At 39.7% G+C, this 25011-nt stretch overlaps 2 pseudogenes; both read left to right on the top strand.

Annotated features, from left to right (window-relative positions):
* The first annotated feature begins 7310 nt into the window (after positions 1 to 7310).
* Ankrd49-ps3 (ankyrin repeat domain 49, pseudogene 3) lies at positions 7311 to 8030 on the top strand (annotated as a pseudogene).
* Or56a41-ps1 (olfactory receptor family 56 subfamily A member 41, pseudogene 1) lies at positions 20872 to 21570 on the top strand (annotated as a pseudogene).

Here is a 25011-nt window from a genome sequence, read left to right as displayed (position 1 = left end):
AAAGTAAGATGATACCTGGCCTGTGGACAGATATTAGTAATCAGAAACAATATTTGTGTTGCATAGAACATTTAAATATTTACTGCAGAACTAAGTGCATACTTTTTCCTTTAAATTAACCATGGTAAGTCGAGTCTTAGCTCCCTCAAACTTGCACTGATTCAATGCGAATATTTTCCTTCAGACATATTTGGCTATCTGCAGCAGTCACATACATTAGAGAAACATGCACTGGACATGAAACTTTAATGTGACTGATTTTTTTTTTTTTTTTTTTTTTGGAGCTGGGGACCGAACCCAGGGCCTTGAGCTTGCTAGGCAAGCACTCTACCACTGAGCTAAATCCCCAACCCCGTGACTGATTCTTAAATTGCATTAAAACTTCATACAAGCGTGTGATATGTTTTAGTTATAACACTACACCCCTTTCAGCTAGGGCTTCCCTTCCCCATCATTATGCTACTAAATTCATCTGTTTTTATAGCCCACAAAATCCTATCAGAAAAAAAATCTTTAGGGGATAGGTTCTCATAAAAATTATTTAGTTGATAAGATTAGTGAGAGGCTGGGGATTGAACCCTGGACTTTGCACATGGGGACATGTACTCTATCAGTGAGCTACACCACATCCTAAGCATTATGTTTTTGTTTTATTGCAATGGTAAGTATATTCTTTTTATGTATATATAATTGTCTTTTTGTTAAATACCCAGAGATAATTTACAGGATGTAGTAGATTTCTCAATATAGTCTTTTTTTAAACATTCCACCTTTTTTTATTGGATATTTTTATTTACATTTAAAATGTTATTCCTTTTCCTGGTTTCCTGTCCATAAGCCCCCTATCCCATCCCTCTCTCCTTCTTCTATAAGGGTGTTCTCCCTCCCAACCACCCTCATTTCCTGCCTCCCTGCCCTGACATTCTCCTACACTGGGAGGTCCAGCCTTGGCAGGACCAAGGGCTTCTCCTCCCATTGGTGCCCAGCAAGGCCATCCTCTGCTACATATGCAACTGGAGCCATGGGTCTGTCCATGTTTAGTCTTCGGGTAGTGGTTCAGTCCCTGGGAGCTCTGGTTGGTTGGTATTGTTGTTCTTATGGAGTTACAAGCCCTTTCAGCTCTTTCAAACCATTCTCTAGCATTTTCAGTGGGGACCCCCATTCTCAGTTCAATGGTTTGCTGCTAGCATTCACCTCTGTACTTGTCATGCTCTGGCTAGGCCTCTCAGGAGACAGTTATAGACTGTCAGCGTCTACTCCTGTCAGCGTAGACTTCTTGGCATCAGCAATATTGTCTAGTTTTGGTGGCTGTGTATATATGGGCTGGATCCAACATTATGTCTTTAAAGGCGTCTTTAAATGTTTCTAAGTCCCTTAAAACCTTCAGTACATATATCTAACTTTAAATTGTTATGTAATCATGTTGAAATGTGACCTGAGGGAGCAAAGCCGAGCTGTAGGAGATGGGAAAACCAGCCACAGATTAAGGAGTAAGAGTTGGGAAATGAATTTTCTGTTGCACCTAAACCCTGAGGGTTTTGCATTCTGGAGTTATTTGGAAGTTTCCATGGCATAATTTTTGTGAGAAGTTGTAACTATATTTGTCATATAATGAATAAATAGTTTAGCTTTACTAGTTTAAGAACTATTTGTTTTCTGAATCATATATCAACAGATATTACTAACATTTTTATTATTTATTTTTTTTAAATTGAGCTAAAATTTTATTCTGAAATGACATTACAGACAAATAAAGGATGAATAAAAATTACAAAACTCATTTGATCTTGCATCAAACGTAACTTTGATTTTATTTTATTTTTTCCTTTGTCGAAATAGATTTTTTTCATACAATATATTCTGATTAGCTTCCCTTCCCCCAGTTACTCTTAGTTCCTTCCTCATTCCCCACCCATCCAGATCCACTCCCTTTCTATCTTCTTTTAAAAAATAGTTATTTCAAGAATAATAATAAAATAAAACAGAATAAGAGAAAACAAGTCAAAATAGGAGAAAACAAATGCAAACGAATTGTTCATTTACAAGTGACTATCTGCTGGGGAACATTCCAGCCTGGGGGTTGTGGGGAGGGCACAGAGTAGAACTCTGGTGTGACTTTAAAGTCTGAGGGTCTCCAGATGCTCTAGTTCTTTAACTATACTGAAATGCTGATGATAACTCCTAAAAAGTCCTAATGAGCATAAAAAGCTGCTGGCTTAGGTGATTGAAACCTGTAGCCTAATAGCGGGAGGATTAAGCAATGTGGCCTTTCTTCTATCTCAGCAGGAACTAACCAGCTTGAACTTGAACTTGAACTTGAACTAACAGCCTGCTGGTTAGAAGTCAGTCGCTGGAAGAAAAAAGGGACACTTTGAAAAGTTATTATAGAGATACTAAGTTGTGGAAAGTTTTCTATGAAAGCTATCTAAGGGGAAAGGGGGAAAGATCCTAAGCGGGGTTGAGGGTGGGGGAATTCTTCTCTTCTTTTCCTCTTTCTCTAAGAAGTGTTCTGTCCCAAAAATTTCTCCTCAGCTCAGTTCCTTCTCAGCTCAGTTTTTCTGACTCTTCTCTTTGTCCTCAGCACTCAAAACACCTTTCAGAATACACGATCACATGTTAAAAAGTTCATCACAAGTTCATGCATAAAATCAAATTATAAACTGAACTAGAAGTTTACAACAAAGAATGTTTACATACATATCCATTAGGATTAATTATCTGGCTAAACATCCATCTCCTGCCATAGCTTCACAGGTTCATAGAAGGCTGAAAACCATAACTAAGTTATTAGTGAAGTTTTGTATAGATAAACGCAGTCAATATTTTATCTTCTGTCCTAGCACCTATAATACGTCATTTGTTCCCTTTTTATGACCTTTGGTTAATTGTTTTACAACCTGGAATGTGCTCTGAGTAGGAGAAAGTCTGGTTACTACTTAAGAGCAGTTAACTGGTGACATGTAGGAGACTGACAGAATTCTCATTGCAGTTTTGACTATCAGAAAAGGACCTAATAGCAGCCCCACTATAAAAGAGCTTAATCACTGATATAATTTTAGGAATTTTTATAGGATCATTATTAAGATTTAAGAAGTCATCTATTTGTCTATATAACATCTCTACAAGACAGTAAATCTTTGTAGATCTGCAAAGATCTGTTCAAAAGGGGTGGACTAATACTAGTGATTATTATGTATGTTTAGTAATAACAGGAAAAGAATAATAATAGCAGGAATCTTTCCTAAAATGAATTCTCCTGGGCCTTGCTTATAAGAGTGAATCTGTTACAGATTATATTATAATCTGAAGTAGACCATTTCAGGAAGATTACCTGTTAGTTATTAGCTTGTCTTATAGTAGCTCCTGAAATTATCACTTGGAGAGAGCTTCTGGGCTGGGGCTGGGGCTGGGGATATGTGTTCACATCTCTACTCAGTTCTAGGATTGTATATGGTGCAGACCAATGCAGACCCTGTACATGCTGCTCCAGTCTCTGTCAAAAGTGCTGTTTAGAAAGTTTCGTTTCCGCAGTGTTCTCCATCCTCTATGACTCTTAAATTCTTTCCATCTCTTCTTCTGCAGGCGCCCTGACCTGAGGGGAGAGATTTGATGGACACATTCTGTTTAGGGCTGAGTGTCCTGAGATCTCTCACTCTCAGCTCATTGTCTGGAATGGGTCTCTGTTTTTGTTCCCACCTGCTGCAGGAGTTAACTTCTCTAATGACAGCTGAGTAATGCTCCTGGTGAGGAGGCCATGTGCTGCCCTGGAGACTTCTTGGCACAAGAAGCAGTGGCTCCTGCTTGAGCTTCTTACACTTTGCCATTTTTATTAAATAGCCTTTTTCTTTAGAATATGAACTTTCAGCAGCTCTTTCCTTGTGGATAATATATTTTATACTTTTAAAATACCCACACACTGGTATGTATGTTTTAAACAGAATGGTTTGTCCTCACTTGTGATATGTTTAATCAATGCCTGACTTCATGTTGCCCTGTCTGACTTTTCCATCAGATTTGAACCACCATCTGTACCCCTCTTTTTGCCACTTGTCTTAGACATGTACATTTTTTTCTCTGTGTTGAGCCCAGCTTGTCAGTCTTTAAGATTAAGACACATAAAATGTGTCTTATGTCACATCTTTAAGATTAAGGCATCTGAGTTGGTAGGTTTTGCTAACACAGATTCTATTTGCAGTTCTGGTTGTCACGCCCAACCTCGACCAGTAAGGGAGACACGACCAGCGAATATCTTCTTCAAGCAGTTTTTACTCAGGAAACCTGATACAATCTTCTGACCCCGGGGAACCCCCGCACCACACTTAAATAGCTAGCGCTGGCCAATCGTAGCAAGCCACGTGGGTCATGCAGATAGGCTGTCACTATGCGGAAGCTAGCAGGCCAGGCAGGCATAGCCAAATAAGGACTTGTTTACTACAAGGAGCGCTCACCATTGGGAGGGTGGAAGGCAGAAATCAGTGCCATCTTTGAGGCGCGGCACGTCGAAGCTCCCTACATCTGGTCATACTGAAAGTGTTAGTGACTAAATACTGCTTGATAGGCTTTTCCAAGGATAAATTTATCAGTAGCTAGACCTCTTTTGGAATAGTAACTGAGAACTTCCTGTGTACTATTTCCTAACAGTCACTTGAGAATGGCTCTTGACACACTAATATAGGATGACCTAACTGTTCTAAGGAAATTTGTAAAGAAATTTGCCTTTCTTTAGTATTTTCTCTCACCAAAAATAGCTTTTATCTTTGTTTCTCTGTTCTATAACATCAACATTTGATTCTAATCAAAGTATAAAATGCTTCAAACACCTACCATCCTTCCCTTCAGAGTCAGCTGCTAGTTGATTTTTTTCTGAGGTTATATCCTGCACTTACTGATAATCTTGATTTAAGTGCATGACCAGTTATGCTCTTAGAACAACGTGACATGACAGTACCCACATATCCTGCCCCTGTCCTCCAGCCTTTTATTAAAGTCTCCCTAATGCACAATGCCTGCCTTTATTCACCGATGGAGGTAATTTGGCCACTTAGAGTCACAGGTGTGCCCCTCTGTAAGCTCTTCCATGCCATGTGAAGTGCTTTATCCATCTTCTCAACCTCATATACTTTAGAGTAGCTGATATAAAATATTTTATGTGTTGTGTGTCTTTTGCTGGATAAAAGTGAATAAAACATCACATCTTGTTTCTTATATCTTGGATGTTTCTTAGGGAAGGGCTTGTATTATTTATATACTATATCCCCCCCCCCAATCTCCTGTAACTTAAAGTTCAATGTAGCCTCATATATCATAGAACCCAAGACTATTTCCCTTGGAAGGAGGCAGTGTTTTGTGTAAACCTTGGCATACCAATTTGGTACCCTTGATCTCAACATAAACTCTGTTTTTTTCTCATTTAAGGAAGGAAATATTTATGCTTGTTCATATTCTCTTTTGAAGATCCTAGAAACTTAATTCATTAGGTGATTCTAAACCTGAACCTACATGGGCAATTAACTACTTATATTTTTGGTTGTGAGCCTAGCCTTTAACGGCTGAGCCATCTCTCCAGCCCGGCAATTAACTACTAAATGCAAATGCCTTTGTTCACTTTCCTCTGCTTACTGCTTCTCCAGATTCTTAAAGCACAGCTGGTCTATATTATCTAACACACCACATCACAGGTAATAGGGCTGCCTGCTGTGCCATTTACAGCTTCTAGTACAGTTTTTCTCTTACTGGGTCTTGTTCCTTATAAATTCTTTGCTTATTCGAAGGTTATAACATTATGCCTTGGAGTTCCATTTAAAATCCATTAATGTCTTAATCCTTTGGATCTGTTTTAGATGTTGATAGTTGACTCCCATGATGATTGAGATAGCTTCAACAATGTTCTGTCTGTCCATGGGGCTGTGAATGTAGCTCACTGGTAGAGCATATGTCTGCATAATCTGGTATGATCTAGGTCCTAGAGTTGAGCCTGGTTCCACTGCATGAGGAAGTAAATAATACTTTTTATTTGAAGCTAGGGAAATTGCTAGGTGGGTAAAATATTAACAGAGCAAGCATAAAGAACTGAGGTCAGATCCCCAGAACCCATATAAAAAGCTGGCATGGCTGCATATGCTTGTAATCCCAGTACTCTGGGTAGAGGCAGGAGGGTCCAGATCTCTTTGGTCAGCCATTCTAGTGGATATGCATGAACTTGAGGTTCAGTGAGAGAGGTTGTGCCTCAGCAAAGTAAGGTGAACAAGTGAATAAGGAAAGACATCCTGATGTCAACCTCTAGCCTCTACACATATGTTCACAGGCAAAGACACTTGCACACGTGCGCGCACACACACACACACACACACACACACACACACACACACACACACAAAGAGACACACACAGACACACACACTGCAAAGAGCAACAACTTCAGATTAGTCATTTGGGAGAAAAATCTCTATTTCGTTCTTTCCTTCCTACCTACCTTTAAAACTGCCCCCCTTCCTCTTCATTTTGCTATTTCCCACCTCTCCTTTCCCCTCTCCTTCCCTCCCCCTTTCTCCCTTCCTTACTTGGTCCCTTTCTTGCCTTGCCCACAGAACTACATATGCTAGCAGAACAATACCACTGAGTTATACCTATGAAACTACTTTTTTAAAATTTCACCATTTGCTTATACCGTTTCTTTGAGACCATGTAGACATGCTTTCTGTCAAGTTTAGTGAAAGTCAGTGATTTTAATAATGTTCCATCAAATATCTAGAAAACTGATATCTCTACAATAGGTATATTGCTTATTACCCTTCCAAAATTGCTTTCTGATCATTTTTGATGTGTTTCATCCAATATCGTTTTAGTTCCATTTGGTCAGTAGTGGTCTCATTCTCTTTTATATATTCTACTGGGTAAATTAGATTAACAAAAGTGCTTCCAGGATAGATTAGTAAAATGTGGAATGCAATAGAATGGGAGAGGGATACACAAATATGTATATATACGTATATGTATATGTATCTCCTCATATCATACCACATATGATACCGAATCATATTATATATGTGTGTGTGTGTTTGTATGTATATGTATAATAGAATAGGAGTCCATATTATAGTATAATACTTTCTATTACAAACAAGCACATTAGTGAATACAAGTACATTTTTCAAAGGTAAGTCATGTGTCCCAAGCAGTGGAATGGGCAACTGTGCGTGGCCAGCCACCTTGCAGACTGAAAAGAATCAAACAATAGACATAACTTATCTCTTAAAAGATTGTGCCCTAGTACTTGAAATGCTTTTTATTTAGAGGAATAGTAAAAAAAAATGGAAAAAGAAAAAGTAAGGGATGATGAAAAACCAGACCTGGAAAGCTCTTTGGGCTTTTCTGAACAGTTTAACCAGCTTGAATTGTTAGAAACCCATGAACATGTGATTCCCACTGGTACTCAGAGTGTCTGGGTAGGTGATTCTGATGAAGATGAGGAGCAAGAGGAAAGGAACAAAGAAGGGTATCAATTGCAAGAAGAGAAATGGAAAAAGATCCAAGTAAATTGCTTCTTTGGGATGCTGAACAAAAAGATTGGCTTGCTATAGTGCAGAAACTACTCTCTGAGAAGCCACTGACGTGAACACTGGGGATGAAGATGATCATATATACCTCTTCACCGAGAAACCTACAAGGGATATTTAGGTGATGTACATGAGCTGATGGCTCAGGGGGCAGATGTTCATGCAGTGACAGTGAATGCTGAACACCACTGCACAGTGCTTGTGAGTGGAATAATATCATGGTGGCCTCTTTCTTACTTTAGCATGACACAGCCATCAATGCCCAACAAAAGACCTTTTGACCTCGTTGCACCTTCTGCTTTGGAGCAGTCAGCAGAGATACACTGGAACTCCCCTTAATGAATCACTACATCAAACCAGGGGCTGAAGCATGACTCACAAGAAACTGCTTCAGACATTGTCAGGAAAACAAGCATCTATCATTACCTCTTTGAAGTCACGAAAGGCTGTATAAACTCTTCACCTCCTTCTTAATGACTCTAGTAATATTCTTAAATTTTAAAGTACCAGTGGGTCCCCCTCCCCATATATAAAGTATTCCCACTTACTTTACTTTACTTTACTTTACTTTACTTTACTTTACTTTACTGATGTCTCTAGAAAAATCCTGCTGTAGCATCACGGCTTTCTTCCAAGTGAGCTGCCTGACCTTGATGTCAAATGTATTTGAGAGGTATGTGCGTGCATCTCTGGTGATTTCTACATTTTGTGACTTTTATCAGAAGTAATTTTCCTGGACACAGGTAATATAGAAACTAAAGGTTGTGTATGTTATTAAGGAGTGTGTGTGTGTGTGTGTGTGTGTGTGTGTGTGCACTGATCCATGAGAAAAGTATTTTTAAATATCTCATACCCTGGGTATTTGTTCAGCTTAGCATATTGACTTGAAATTTTTTTTGCTGTAATCACACAAGGTTTATTGATAGGAACCAGTGCACTGGGTTGAGACTCATATCCCACAAAGGGGTAGAAGAGTTCGACCATGTGTAGCAGGGAGAAGGGGTATTTAAAGGAATAAACCACAACCCAAGGAGGTAGGGATGGTGTCATTGGAAAATGTCGAGAATACCAGTGAAAAATCACAAGGAGCAGCTTCCTGTTTCTCAAGATTGTTCTTTAAGTTATTAATCTAACTTTATGGTCAGCTAGTTCTTGGGAGAAAGTTGCTGAACTGGCTGGTGTAATTATCAGTTCTGTGGTCAGTCAAGTTCCTGGAACAGTTGACTTGAATTTTTATAAACTAACTCCAAGTTTCATCTTCAATATACTGTGCAGTTCAATTGACTTCTCTGCAGCTTCAGCTGCTCTCATTATAAACAGGAAACACTAACAAATTAGTAACAACATTTTGCAAGTCAAAAAAATAGTGGAACGTTTAGATCTTCTGTTTTATAGATGTATGTTGTTTTGGGGAAAGCAGTTAGGGATATGTTTAATCCTTGAATGTCAACACTGACTTCTCCATCACACTCAATCCTGTGGACAGTTCTATCTGACCCTGGTCAATTCATGTGACCCAGCGCCTCCATTTAGACATGCTCAAAACTGTTCCTTGGTCCAAAACATTAAAACTGCCTTCCACAGTGTAAAAAAAAATGTGTGTGTGTATGTGTGTGTGTGTGTGTGTGTGTGTGTGTGTGTGATTTTGCATGTGTGTAGACCAGACAACTCTGTGGAGTCCATTCACTCCTACCTTTGTGTGGGTTCTGAGAACAGAATTCATGTTACTAGGCTCTCATGACCAGCACCTTTACCTACTGAGCCATCTCACTGGTTTCTCCTATTCCATAAAATTTAGGTTACTTTTGGAAAGTGCTTTAAGCCTTTATTTTCTCTCCCTCTTTGTATTTAAGTGTACAGCCACTCCTCCATTGGTGTATAAGGTACTAAGTCCCTATGTTCACAGACAAGCAGGAAAGAAACCAGGTGCTCAGGGTTGGCCCTTTAAAGAAAGAGATACATAACCTGTCCTCTGCCCAGAAGGCTGGGGATGGATGGGGTTAATAGCCTGGTGACCTCTGTGCTATCTGAATCGTCAGGGCTTCCCCTGACTGATTAAGCAGGACCATAGATGGTTATAGGCCGAGGTGATCTTGGTGCTACCTATAGGTCCAGACCCTTACAAACAGGACTGGAAGTGGTTGATAGTCTAGAGCTCACCAGATCCTCTCTAGCCTCTTAAGATGACACGTGTAGTTTACCTGTAGAACCTGTCTTTATGGAAGAAGTGACATGTCCTTTGAGAAGAGTCTCACTATAATTGTGCCCTAAGCTTTATGGTGCACAGCAGATTGTGTTACAGAAACTTCTCCAAACCGTAATGTACTTAAATGTGCCTAAAATAAACTGTCTGCTGTTAGAATTGCAAAGTTTGAAGTCTCTGGCTGCTGAGTTATGTTGAGTCCGACTTCCTTCTCACCTCCTGTGGATTGACACTGCTTGCTGTGGCGCTTGCAGAGACATTCCCTATACATTATTAGTATTTACACCTGAGTTAGTATGTATATAGGCAAATGCTTATGCTTTTGTAGCTATAATACCTTAAAAACTAGAGCTCTTGAGCACCAGATCACCCAAAGCATTTATTATTATTATTAATTATTATTTTGTATTTTGTATTTTGAAATACAAGGAAGGCAATATTGCTGTTATGGACAATTTCATGCACCTTGGCCTTGAACATCAGAAAATGAGAAGTTAGGGAAATCATATATTAGCTGATAATTATTAATTAACTGAATAAGACATTAATCTGGAGGTATATGGTTATAGGGGTACTTTAGGAAATATCTAGTTCAGGCTTCACAGACATGAGTATATCCTGTAATGCACGAACCCTTTGATATTCTTCTAGAGTGATTCATCTGCCTCTAGTCTAACTTAAGTGCCTCCACAATATTTCTTCCAGAACAATCAAGTCTGTGTCAAACATTTTTTTGTGCTCCCCCTGGAGGATTGTGCAGGGAAAAGCAACCCTTTTTAAAAACAATCCTCTGTATTTGTCAGGCTCTAGCAGAGCCTCTCAGGAGACAGCTATATCAGGCTCCTGTCAGCATGCACCTCTTGACATTCCCCAGTAGTGACTGGGTTTGGTGACTGCATGTGGGATGGATCCCCATGTGTGGCAATCTCTGGATAGCCTTTCCTTCAGTCTCTGCTCTACACTTGGTCTCTGTATTCCCTACTGTGAAAATTTTGTTCCCCCTTCTAAGAAGGACTGAAGCATCCACACTTTTGTCTTTCTCTTGAACTTTATGTAGTATGTAAATTGTATTTTGGATATTCTGAGCTTTTGGGCTAATATCCACTTATCAGACAAGTACAGAGTCAGATGCTCTCAGCCAACAATTGGACTGAAAATAGGGTCTCCAATGGAGTTAGAGAAAGGACTGAGGTTACTAAGGGGCTGTGCAACACCATAGGAAGAACAGCAATATCAACCAACCAGACACCTTGGAGCTCCCAGTTACCATCAAAAGAGTACACATGGAGTGACCCATGGCTCCAGCCGCATATATAGCAAAGGATGGGCCTTGTCGGGCATCAGTGGGAGGAGAGGCCCTTGGTCCTGTGAAGACTCAATGTCCCAGTGTAGGGGAATGCCAGGGTGGGGAGGTAGGAGGGAATGGGTGGTTGGGGGAGCAGAGGGTGGGGGTGGGATGGGGGTTTTGGAGGGGAAACTGGGAAAGAAGATAACATTTGAAATGTAAATAAAGAAAATATTCTATAAAAGAAAATAAAACAGAAATTCCTTTAAAAGTTTCTATTGTTTCCATACAGTGATTCAGCTATATCATATACAATATTCTTTATCTCAGTTTAGTAACTGCATATATTCTTATCTCAACCAAAAATCATGCTTCATTCTCCTACATCTCCATCTTATCTTGACTGATACCTATTCCATGAAATCTCAGTCCTAGATTAAATATATCATGTTTCTTTCCTCATTTACTGCTGATCCACACCCACTAAATACCCAGGACACAGCCTATGGAATACCTCATGTCTCTGTCACTCTGTGCCTTCTACAGACAAAGCATCTGCTACACCTCACATCTGAGGACTCAGCACAGTGCTTCTTAGAGGCAGCACAGAGCAGGAAAGCAGTCATAGTAAGGCAGAACTGCCATGCTTCTGTTCTCCCCACTTGCTTGTTTGGTAGCTGCTCCCTAAGTACCTGGCATCCCTATGTGGAAAGCACATGGGACCAGGGTGAATGAGCTTCCTGGGGCAGCAGCAGAAGTAGCCAGTTGGTTGTGAAAGGACACTTGCTATGATGGTGAAGAGGCCACACATGTATCAGTTGAATTTTAATTCTCCGTGTTTATTCCTTTACTGATCAGCAGCCTGAGTTACTAATACCATTAAACACAAGCCACATGTCCTGTTTACAGATGATCACTTCCATGTGAGATTCAGTTATTACTTCAGCTATGAGTACAGAAGGGGACTCCTAAGTTACGGAAAATTAACTCACCAAGGAAGTGAATTCCTCCCTCTTCTCAAATGTCTGCATATGAACACTAACAACAGACCAGTCCAAATACAGCTTCAGCCACCTTAGCTCCAAAACAGATGACATGATAGTATATTTAAGTGATCCCAAAAGTTCCACCAGAGAACTACTAAAGCTGATAAACAACTTCAGCAAAGTGGCTGGGTATAAAATTAACTCAAATAAATCAGTTGCCTTCCTCTATACAAAAGAGAAACAAGCCGAGAAAGAAATTAGGGAAACGACACCCTTCATAATAGACCCAAATAATATAAAGTACCTCGGTGTGACTTTAACCAAGCAAGTAAAAGATCTGTACAATAAGAACTTCAAGACACTGAGGAAAGAAATTGAAGAAGACCTCAGAAGATGGAAAGATCTCCCATGCTCATGGATTGGCAGGATTAATATGGTAAAAATGGCCATTTTACCAAAAGCAATCTACAGATTCAATGCAATCCCCATCAAAATACCAATCCAATTCTTCAAAGAGTTAGACAGAACAATTTGCAAATTCATCTGGAATAACAAAAAACCCAGGATAGCTAAAGCTATCCTCAACAATAAAAGGACTTCAGGGGGAATCACTATCCCTGAACTCAAGCAGTATTACAGAGCAATAGTGATAAAAACTGCATGGTATTGGTACAGAGACAGACAGATAGACCAATGGAATAGAATTGAAGACCCAGAAATGAACCCACACACCTATGGTCACTTGATTTTTGACAAAGGAGCCAAAACCATCCAATGGAAAAAAGATAGCATTTTCAGCAAATGGTGCTGGTTCAACTGGAGGGCAACATGTAGAAGAATGCAGATCGATCCATCCTTATCACCCTGTACAAAGCTTAAGTCCAAGTGGATCAAGGACCTCCACATCAAACCAGACACACTCAAACTAATAGAAGAAAAACTAGGGAAGCATCTGGAACACATGGGCACTGGAAAAAATTTCCTGAACAAAACACCAATGGCTTATGCTCTAAGATCAAGAATCGACAAATGGGATCTCATAAAACTGCAAAGCTTCTGTAAGGCAAAGGACACTGTGGTTAGGACAAAACGGCAACCAACAGATTGGGAAAAGATCTTTACCAATCCTACAACAGATAGAGGCCTTATTTCCAAAATATACAAAGAACTCAAGAAGTTAGACCGCAGGGAAACAAATAACCCTATTAAAAAATGGGGTTCAGAGCTAAACAAAGAATTCACAGCTGAGGAATGCCGAATGGCTGAGAAACACCTAAAGAAATGTTCAACATCTTTAGTCATAAGGGAAATGCAAATCAAAACAACCCTGAGATTTCACCTCACACCAGTGCGATTGGCTAAGATCAAAAACTCAGGTGACAGCAGATGCTGGCGAGGATGTGGAGAAAGAGGAACACTCCTCCATTGTTGGTGGGATTGCAGACTGGTAAAACCATTCTGGAAATCAGTCTGGAGGTTCCTCAGAAAATTGGACATTGAACTGCCTGATGATCCAGCTATACCTCTCTTGGGCATATACCCAAAAGATGCCTCAACATATAAAAGAGACACGTGCTCCACTATGTTCATCGCAGCCTTATTTATAATAGCCAGAAGCTGGAAAGAACCCAGATGCCCTTCAACAGAGGAATGGATACAGAAAATGTGGTACATCTACACAATGGAATATTACTCAGCTATCAAAAACAACGACTTTATGAAATTCGTAGGCAAATGGTTGGAACTGGAAAACATCATCCTGAGTGAGCTAACCCAATCACAGAAAGACATACATGGTATGCACTCATTGATAAGTGGCTATTAGCCCAAATGCTTGAATTACCCTAGATCCCTAGAACAAATGAAACTCAAGACGGATGATCAAAATGTGAATGCTCGAGACCCCAAAAGTACAACAATGCCAAGCAACCAGAGCTTCCAGGGACTAAGCCACTACCTAAAGACTATACATGGACTGACCCTGGACTCTGACCCCATAGGTAGCAATGAATATCCTAGTAAGAGCACCAGTGGAAGGGGAAGCCCTGGGTCCTGCTAAGACTGAACCCACAGTGAACTAGTCTATGGGGGGAGGGCGGCAATGGGGGGAGGGTTGGGAGGGGAACACCCATAAGGAAGGGGAGGGGGGAGGGGGATGTTTGCCCGGAAACCGGGAAAGGGAATAACACTCGAAATGTATATAAGAAATACTCAAGTTAATAAAAAAAAAAAAAAAAAAAAAAGAAAAAACATGATTTAAAAAAAAAATAAGAAAACTGAAAAAAAAAAAAAAAAGAAAAGTCTTCTCCTTTTACATATCAAGCAATCTACTGAACCATGTCTTCTCCTACACATATAGACCTAGAAGTGGTAGAGGCCAGTGATATGTTTTAATTTTAATTCTTTTAAGAATTATAGCATCAATTTCCATGGCAGGAGGAATTTATATTACCAACCTCAGTGTATAAGAGGCCCCATTACCTGTCATCATCACTACCATTTCCTGTTTTTTCCTGGCTGATGATTATTTTAACATGAGTGAGATTTTTTTCTTTGGATGTCCATGGTTACTGGGATGGGAGTGATGGCTCAGCAATTAAAGGCATACACTGCTCTTGCTGAGAACTTGGGTTTAGTTCTAGCACCCATATCAGGTGACTTGTAACTCATTGAAACTACAGGTCCAGAGAATCCAATGCTCGCTTTTGGCCTGTATGCATATTGTACTCATGTGTAAATACCCCATCTGCCCCACATATAATTAAACAATGAAATAAATTTAAACTTTGCATCATCTCTGCTCCTGAGTGATACCCATTCCCATTGGAAGCAGTACACTTCAGTTTATGTAATACCCAGTCATTTCCAGGGAGACTATGCATGACTTCACAGCAGAAATCTCTTTATTACTATTTATTGTTGTGTTTTCATGAGATGTGTATATCTTCAGAGAGGAAGGACCCCATGGGAGCAACATTCAAAACCTGGGCCTTTCCAACCTCAGGAGAATGGCTATTACACAGATAACAGTTTAATAAAAGCATCCCGATACCCAAGCGACAGTCATAGGGCCACTGAGAAGTTGAATAGTCACACATTGTCTCCAAGCCATGGGGTAGTCCCATATGCTCTTCAGAGAAAAGTTAGTAAGTACTTCAGGAACTGTGCATCAGAAAACCAAGTGATCATGAAATTTGTCCTTTGACTTTCTTATTTATTTCAGAATGTTATTATATTCTTGTGAATGTGCATGATGGCCATGAGGATAATTGTGTCAGAAGAACCTGGGCAGCTGGGGTGTGGTTCATCTGAACTTAGAGGGCATGACTGTATTCTTTCTCACTGATGGAAACAAAAACCCCTCACCTTGTCTTTTGTCTTTATGTGCTTTAATCCTTCTAAGATAGGTGGCTAACTTGATGTGATGGTATGTGCACGGTCTTCTTGTAACTGACTATGCCATGATTTGTTGATGTCCCTGGAAGGCCTCTATTTTCTGAGGGAAGGGGAAGGTGGTGGATCTTGGGAGAAGGATGGTAGATGGGAGAGATTGGGAGAAGGGAAGGGAAGGGAAACTGTGGTCAAAATGTAGTATATGAGAGCAGAACTTAAAAGAAAAAGAAAAAAGAAAATGTGGCCAACAAGTATAGTTTCACAGAGAAAAATCTGTTTATGGAAAAGAAATCTATAATTCTGAAAAAGCTGGAGGGAGAGAAGGAGGAAGAGGAGGAAGAGAAAGAAGAGAAAGAGATATACTGGAAGGCTAGAGATCAGTCAGAATTGTGCATGTGTAACTTAGGATAAAGATAATGGGACTAGCAGGCAATAGATCTGAAACTGATAGAAAACTTCTATGGGAAGCCTGTTGTATGTATTTAAGAAAAAAAAAAGAACATTTTTGTCTCCATTTTTATTAAATTGGGTATTTCTTATTTACATTTCAATTGTTATTCCTGTTCCTGGTTTCCAGGACAACATCCCCCTAGCCCCTCTCCCTCCCCATCTATATGGGTGCTCCCCTCCCCATCCTCCCCCCATTACCACCCTCCCCCCAACAATCACATTCACTGAGGGTTCAGTCTTGGCAGGACCAAGGGCTTCCCCTTCCACTGGTGCCCTTACTAGGCTATTCATTGCTACCTATGGAGTTGGAGCCCAGGGTCAGTCCATGTATAGTCTTTGGGTAGTGGCTTAGTCCCTGGAAGCTCTGGTTGCTTGGCATTGTTGTTCATATGGGGTCTGGAGCCCCTTCAAGCTCTTCCAGGCCTTTCTCTGATTCCTTCAACGGGGGTCCCGTTCTCAGTTCAGTGGTTTGCTGCTGGCATTTGCTTATGTATTTGCCATATTCTGGCTGTGTCTCTCAGGAGAGATCTACATCCGTTTCCTGTCAGCCTGCACTTCTTTGCTTCATCTATCTTACCTAGTTTGGTGGCTGTATATGTATGGGTCACATGTAGAGCAAGCTCTGAATGAGCGTTCCTTCAGCCTCTGTTCTAAACTTTGCCTCCCTATTCCCTCCCAAGGGTATTCTTGCTCCCTTTTAAAGAAGGAGTGGAGCATTCTCATTTTGGTCATCCTTCTTGAGTTTCATGTGTTCTGTGCATCTAGGGTAATTCAAGTATTTGGGCTAATATCCACTTATCAATGAGTGTATACCATGTGTGTTTTGCTGTGATTGGGTTACATAGCTCAGGATGGTATTTTCCAGTTCCGTCTATTTGCCTATGAATTTCATGAAGTCATTGTTTTTTATAGTGGAGTAGTATTCCATTGTGTAGATGTACCACATTTTCTGTATCCATTCCTCTGTTGAAGGGCATCTGGGTTCTTTCCAGCTTCATTAACAAATGAAGAAATTGTAGTCCTAAAAAATTTATGTTTAATTATATAGTTATTTTTCTTTTTATTGGTTATTTTTTTATTTACATTTCAAATCTTATCCCCCTTCCCAGTTTTCTGTCTGAAAACCCCCTATCCCATCTCCCCTCTCCCCTGCTTCTGTGAGGATGCTCCACCACCCACCCCCACACTCCCACACCACCAACCTAGCATTCCCATACTCTGGGGCATAGAGCCTCCACAAGACCAAGTGTCTCCCCTCCCATTGATGCCAGATAAGACAATCCTCTGCTACATATGCAGCTAAGCTATAGGTCTCTTCTTGTGTACTCTTTGGTTAGTGGTTTGATCCCTGGGAGCTCTGGGCAGACTGTTTAGTTGATATTGTTCTTCCTATGGGGTTGTAATCCTCTTCAGCTCCTTCAGTCCTTTCCCTAACTCTTCCATTGGGGTCTCCGTGCTCAGTCAGATGGTTGGCTGCAAGCATCCACATCTGTATTGTCAGGCTCTGGCAGATTCTCTCAGGGGATAGCTATAACAGGATTCTGTCAGCAAGGGCTTCTTGGCATCAGCAATAGTGTCTGGGTTTGGTATCTGCAGATGGGATGGATCCCTAGGTAGGGCAGTCTCTGGATGGCCTTTCCTTCAGTCTCTGCCCCACTCTTTGTCCCTGCATTTCCTTTAGATAGGAGGAATTTTGGGTTAATATTTTGAGATGGATGGGTGGCCCCATCCTTCAACTGAGGGCTGTGCCTAACCTCTGGATATGGTCTCTACAGGTTTTCACTCCCCTTTTTGGGGGTCTTTCAGCTAATGTCATCTCCGTTGGGTCCTGGGAGCCTCTTGCTTTCATGGCTTCTGGGACTTTCTAGTCACTACCCCCAATTCCCCATTCCCCACTGCTATATACCTCCATTCAATTTTCTTACCCTCTGTACATCTCCGTTTCCTCCCACATCTGATGGCATTATTCTTTCCATCCTCTTTTATCTACCTTTCCATAGAGCAAGCCCATCTCCTCCATACTTGTCCATTTCTCAGATTTATGGCTTTTGATTTTGTTGTGTGACATATTTAATTAGGGCCATCTGTGTGACTGCTGAGCTGGGACTGTTCATTGGAACCTAGCACAACCATCAGCAGGTCACAGCTGAAGGCAATGGCTGTCTCTTTCTTTGAATATATTCAAAGTAGATAGTTCAGCAGTTAGAGATAAGGTCTCTTTGGTATCTCCTTTATCCATGCCTGGTTGCTGATGGGCTCCTTCTTATGTAGATCTAGGGTACTGTCTGTAGTTGTTAAGAGTTGTGTTTGCAGTGGCTCTGTGTTGACCACAAGGTGTCCTTTAGTGGCACTTCTCTCTACATTCTGGCTCATACTTGTACTTTTCTGCACCTTCTTCTACAATGGTCTCTCAGCCTTGGAGGAGATGAAATCCAAGTCTTGTTTTGGGTTGAGTAGTAGCTAACTGCCATCTGTGGACCATATGCAGCTTCAAGTCTCTTTTTCTATCATGGTTCATTAGAAAGAAGGGCTTCTTTGATTAAGTGTAATATTTGTAACTGTCTATGGGTATAAGCATGTATTTTAGAAGGTAATTCAGTGTTACATAACTTTATTAAAACAACAGACTTAAGTCCCTGTCTCTTCCTATGACCTCCCTCCCTGTCATGGATTTTCCAATAAGTTTAGTGCTATGTATGGATTATCTACTGTGGACCTCAAATGCAGAGAATGGTGAGTTACCCCCATAACGATAATGATACTATTGTGTAAGTGGTCAAATCTTGTTTGTCAGGTTGGTATAACAGTTCATAGAGTTCAAATTGACCCCTTCCCCCGCCTGCAGCCTACATAGCACATTCTGACACTATGAAAGGTATCAGATAAGGAAGATGCTTCTATTTTTGGCCCAGCATGTGTCTTTGTATCATGGTGCTGTGAAAGTTTCACCACTAAATGATGTTTTTACTCTCTGTTTTCATCCACATTTTTCCTGAGTATTAAGCAGCAGTTATAATAGCTTTTAATAGGGAAAATGTGGAGATAATAAATAATACAGTGTATTTGTCATATATGTGGTACTTTCTATGATCAATCATGCCTTTACATCTGCAGTAGGGTTATTGAATGCCTATCTTCAGCCAGTTGGCTACTAAGCTTCTCTATGCTAAAAGATGAAATTCCATCCATAATATCTTACAAAACAAATATAAGTATGGGTAGCAAAATTTGATTAATATTTTATTAGCAACATAGCTGACGATTTTAGAACTACAAAGGAGAAAAGAAAAAGGAAACGTTTAAAGTGATAATCAAGAAATCACTTTTCCAAGAAGTGGAGCTTTTGGGACAAGTAATAATGAGTCAGGTAGGAGTTAATTTTGGAGGACAAAAGGACTCAGTCTAAGGGAAAGGAATGCTACATGTGAAAATCAGAGTGATTTACACAAAGCAGAACACGCCCTCTAAGGGTGGCTGCATCTAAGTGCAAACAATGAAGTCTGTTTGGGCTGAGAACTTATATGAAGGAATTATTATTTTTACATAAAATTATGAGTGCTAATGGAAATTATGTCATCAGGAAGCTGTGTGGTTCAAGTAGAATGAAATGGACATACATTAATTTTGTAGATGAAACAGTGGAACCTTTGAATTCTTGCGTGTTTCTTTTCAGCTGTTTTCAGCCCTACCTGCCATCATGGTATCATCTCCTAACAACACAGGGATTCAGGTGACAGAGTTTCTGATGATCTGCTTTCCCGGAATGCAGGACACACAGCACTGGCTATCCATCATCTTGGCTCCCCTCCTGGTTTTGGCTGTTACAGCCAACTTCGTGTTATTATTCACCATCCATCAGGAGGCATCTCTGCATGAACCCATGTACTATCTGCTTGCCATTCTCTCTGTGCTTGATGTCATCCTCTGTCTCACAGTCATCCCCAAGGTCAGTCCCTCCCAGGCCACTCACTTTTCATCTTTAGCTACATAGTTCTTTGTTCTTTGTGTGAATCCTTTCCTTCCTGAAGAAAAATGTTCAATATGTCACTCAATCATTACGCCAGATCCCTCTCAGTTCCAAGCTGTGTTCCCTTCTATTCTTTTTTCATTCATTCATTTATTGATTGATTGATTTAATTATTTATTTAATATCACAATATTAGCCCTCCCTCCTAGTTCACCCCACAGCTCCTCCTCCCATTAAATATGCAGCTTGGTCTTCACACAGGTTTCCTTTTACTCTTAATGCCTACTTTTTGAAGTTTTAATGATAACTCTTTTGCTCTTTTCCTACTGTCTGTTAGCAATACTTTAAAATCTAAATTTCTCCTTAGTTCGAGAGGTACTGTCTTTGATGAAATTTCCTACTCCTATGTCTAAGGGATCTAGAATTTAGTCACTGAAATTTAATTGGATTTATATGTCATATACTTAGAGAGGAATCATTTTAGGGAAGATTTCTCAAAGTGTAAGGGACTAGAGATGTTCCAACGTAAGCACTGAACTTACTGTCTTTGATCCTCCTGTGACACATTCATCCTTAGATGGCAGATAAATCCACTGGAATTGGTTAAGAATGAAGGAACTCAACTGAAGATAAAATATGAATAATTGCTTTCACAATAAAAGCTTGGTTTCTAGATTAGAGAAAAGATATAAACTAGAGTCTGTACATCAGCAGTACTCAACCAGTGCATCATGGTCTCTTTAGGGCATTTACAATTCACAACAGTAGAAAAATTATAGTTATGAAGTAGCAATGAAAATAATTTTATGATTGGGGTCACCACACCATAAGGAACTATATTAAAGGGTCACAGCACTAGGGAGGTTGAGAACCACTACTGTAGAATAACATGGATATAGAAAGTATTTCCAATTGGTATGCTATCCCAGTGGATTCAGAATTTGGATGGTTTTACTCATACACCTTATAAATTTCTTAAGGTTAGATATTTTAGGATGATAATGAATGCACAGAGTTTTTGAGAATGATAATTCCGGCAGGTCCTGCTTATCTTCTGGTTCAACATGAAACCCATCAGCTTTGTGGGCTGCTTCCTGCAGATGTTCATCATGAATACCTTCCTTCCTATGGAATCTTCTACCTTTCTGGTCATGGCCTATGATCGCTATGTGGCTATCTGCCATCCCCTACGCTACCCATCCATCATCACAGAACAGTTTGTCATCAATGCAGCCATTTTTATTGTTGCCCGCAATTTTCTAGCTACACTGCCCACTCCAGTTCTGGCTGCTAGACTCAATTACTGTGCAAGCAATGTGGTGGAGAACTGCATATGTGCCAATATTTCCGTAGCAAAGCTTTCCTGTGGGGACATTCATCTAAATAAGCTCTATCAGTTTGTGAGCGTTTGGTGCCTATTAGGTTCTGATCTGGTGCTCATCTTGCTGTCTTACTGTTTCATCTTGAGGGTTGTTATGTGTCAGCAGTCGGGAGGTGCAGTCACCAAGGCTTTGAGTACTTGTGGTTCACATCTCATCCTTATACTTTTCTTCTATACACTGTTGCTAGTCTTTATTTTCACAAACAAGGCAGGAAAGAAGATACCATCAGAGGTACCGATTCTTCTCAATGTGCTGCATCATCTCATCCCACCTGCCCTCAATCCTATTGTATATGGAGTACGAACCCAGGAAATCAAGCAGGGGATTATCAAACTATTCAAACACTAGTTCTGATACATGGGCCAAAGAAGGACTTTGTAGAAGGGATTGTGAAAATCTGGCCATATTTTATTGTTGGTTTGATGAGCATACTACAATAGACAAAATATATGTATGTCACTACTTTCATCTTGAACTTACAACTTCGGAATTGCTGTTACAATGTTTACTTGCACTTTCCTCTATGAATATATGCTAAATCACCCTTTACGGATACATTGTGTTCTTCATTCTGACTGTCTTTGATCATGATGTGTCAATAATGCAGCAATTAAATATGAATTTAACGCCTTATGTGTGTTTTTCAATTTCTATGTCCTCATTAGGCATCATAATTTATAGGATAGTGATGAAGGGACACTTTGAAAAGGACTTGGGGCATATGGATAGGATTGGGGAAACCAGGAAGGCTTCTTTCAATACTCTAGGTTAAAAATGATTGATAAAGAGTCTGGACCAAGGGAGTGAGTGAAAATTGAAGTTATGAGTCACAAGATTGTAGAGAATCAACAAAGTGTGTAAATATTTCCTCCTGAGTCTAATAAGATAGTCCTCAGTAGAGAAATATTTGTCTCAGAAATGCTGAGGACTCATTCTGTGTTTAGATAATGGTGTCACTAGATTACTGATAGGAATAATGCCAATTTCATTCAAGGAGAATTCCGTCTTAAACCCCAGATCATACATTCTTGTTTTCCAACCCCAAATTGAAATGCATATAAGCTATAATCAGAAAAATTTACCAAGTCACTTTTTCTGGTATTAAATACCTCATTAATTGGTTGTCTGTATAAAGTATAGCTTTATATATTCAGTCAATTTTGTTCACTTCCTATATGGTAACAAAACAAATAAATATTGGAATTTCTCCTGCAGTTTTCAGAATCAGACTAAACTCTCTAACTTGTGACTACAGCAGTAATGAAAACGGATGTATGCATATGTAGTATTGAATATGTAGGTTATTGGTTATTTTGGGCATATGGTAGTTCTTCTAGTTCTATGTATTTTTTTTTTTTGGTGTGGAATCTCCAGATTGATTTTCAAAGTAGTAGCACTAGTTTACCCTTCCACCAACAGTGAATGAGGCTTCCCTTTCACCAGATCCATGCCAGTATTTGTTGTCAATGTGCTTTTTATGATGTATGATTCCCTAAATCTGGGTACTTCTGACATGAAATATCTCATTAATTGATTGTCTATATAAGGTATTGCCATATGTGTTTGATCAATGTTGTTTACATTCTGTATAATAACAAAACAAATCAATATTGAACTTTTCTGTGGTCTTCAGGTTCACTGGAGCAGTACAGTTAGCACCTGCTTGGAAACATAAGTGCATTTATTTCTCTTTAAGCATAAGTCATAACTGAATCTAAAATTGGGTCAAAATCATGTTCACATAACATACTCTTTATTATTATATAGGCTACTATAACTAATAAAAATCTCACTGTTGCAAATATTAATATTAGAATGTCATAATTGAACACATTAATAACTCAGTACAAATGAAAATTCTCAAAGTTAAAGTAACATCATCTCACCTTAAAGCAAAACTAGAATTTCTTCAGATTCCTTCTCACTCTAGTCAGAGAGGTCATCATAAAAAGGACAACAAATAGAAACTGACATAATTCACTAATATCTATTCAACTTTTCCATCAAGCAGGAACATACAGTAGTTTTCAGTAGTTGGATGCATGTAGATCTATAAATGATGTCTGTAGAGGAGTTTTAATTCAGCAATGTGGCCGCTCAGGCAAGGGATCATATCCAAAGCCCCTGTAGGCCTATGTAATCTGGCTGCAATGCAGACACACTCTGTATTACAGTATGACCTGGCAGGAATACAGACATGCTCTAAATACACATCTTCAATCACTAACAATGAAGGTATGGTAGTTTGTAGAAAGAAACAGCCATGTTTGAAAGTGACATCTAATTGAAGGACAGACAAAGTGATAAATCAGAGAACGATCTGAAAGAATGGGTCAGAGGTAAGATGCACTCAACTCATGAGAAAAACACAGGAACGAGAGGCTTCTTGGGGGGGGGGAGAGAGAGAAAGAGAGAGAGAGAGAGAGAGAGAGAGAGAGAGAGAGAGAGAGGTATGTTTTAGTAGGATAGTTTTACAGGGAGTTGGGAGAGTTGCAGAGAGAACAAGCTAGACATGGGTGAAGACAGAATGAGCCAGGGAATGAGAAGAGGCCAGAAGATCGGAACAGATCGCCAGAGTTAGTATGAAGCCAAGCAGAGCAATTCAGGCAGAAACTGAGAGATGCTGGATTAAATCAGAGAGAAGCTTGAAGATTAGATTGTGTGGAGACTAGAAGTTTTCAGGTCTAGGCCTAGGGATAGTTAGAACAGAGAAAGAAATGTTCTGGGCTCAGTCAAGCCATGTATTCACACAGCTTGAGTGTGCCTCTCACCTTTTTCCTTCATCTGAGGAAAGAAAAGCAACATTTACAGATGTAGATATACAAACACTCTTTAGGCTCACTTGAATTTTGATCTGTGAGTATTTGGAAATGCTTCTATTTCCTCTTTCAACTGTCACTGAGGAAACAACATGGGAGGTGTCTATGTTTATGGTAAATGAGAAACAAGGAAGCTTTTCAATGTGAATGATGCCTGTTTCAGGAGAGTCAGTAATTTTGTAGAGTCTCAGGATGTATGTGCATTTTGAAACTGCCTCATGCACCAGATAAAGATCCCGAAACTGAGAAGACTAGAAAGGAGAGCTCAGGGCTCAAACAGCTTAGGGTTTTTAGAATTTTTTTCATTTTTCAAGTTATTGCTTACATGTTCAAGTAACTCATTTTTTCTAGTTGTTTTTAGAAGGAAAGAAAAGCAACCTCTCAAGATTCCTTGGATGTAGATTAACAATCTTCCAACATTCCTATGGATTGGTTTATATTTTGCCTAAACATCATCTAACTTTCTCAATAATTGCAAATTTCCAAAAATCTTTGTATTTCTAATCCTCAATAAGACTTCCAAATCAGAAAAAGCTGATTAAAAAAGTTTTGCCCAATTAGTAATGGACTGTAGTATATTTATGTTGTATTATGGGGTGTCTTCTGATATATCATTACACATAAACAGAACCCTGTACACAGATCACAGGGTATTTGTGAATCCAAGAAATGAAGTTCCAAGTGCAGCAGTAGTGTGACGTCATAAAGGAAGTAGCTCGAAGCGATGGCTCCTTCTCCTAAACCCAGTAAAATGTAAATTGTTCCATGTTCCATGTCAGTTCTTCAAAGAGCTTTGGTTTGAGTGTTTTGCTAATAACAAAGAAGCTTGGCTGTAAAACACGAGGAAGATGGCAGAAAAATGTTGGCCTGAGTGGACATAAACAAAGCAGACTTGCTTCTGGCTCTAGTCACTTTCAGTCATTCAGACCTGACCATTAAAATGCTGTACACTGTTCATAACCTCATTGTA

The sequence above is a fragment of the Rattus norvegicus genome, chromosome 1, assembly GCF_021556685.1.
Source record: "Rattus norvegicus strain SHRSP/BbbUtx chromosome 1, alternate assembly SHRSP_T2T, whole genome shotgun sequence".
NCBI lineage: Eukaryota > Metazoa > Chordata > Mammalia > Rodentia > Muridae > Rattus > Rattus norvegicus.
This window is presented reverse-complemented; position numbering and strand designations above follow the sequence as displayed.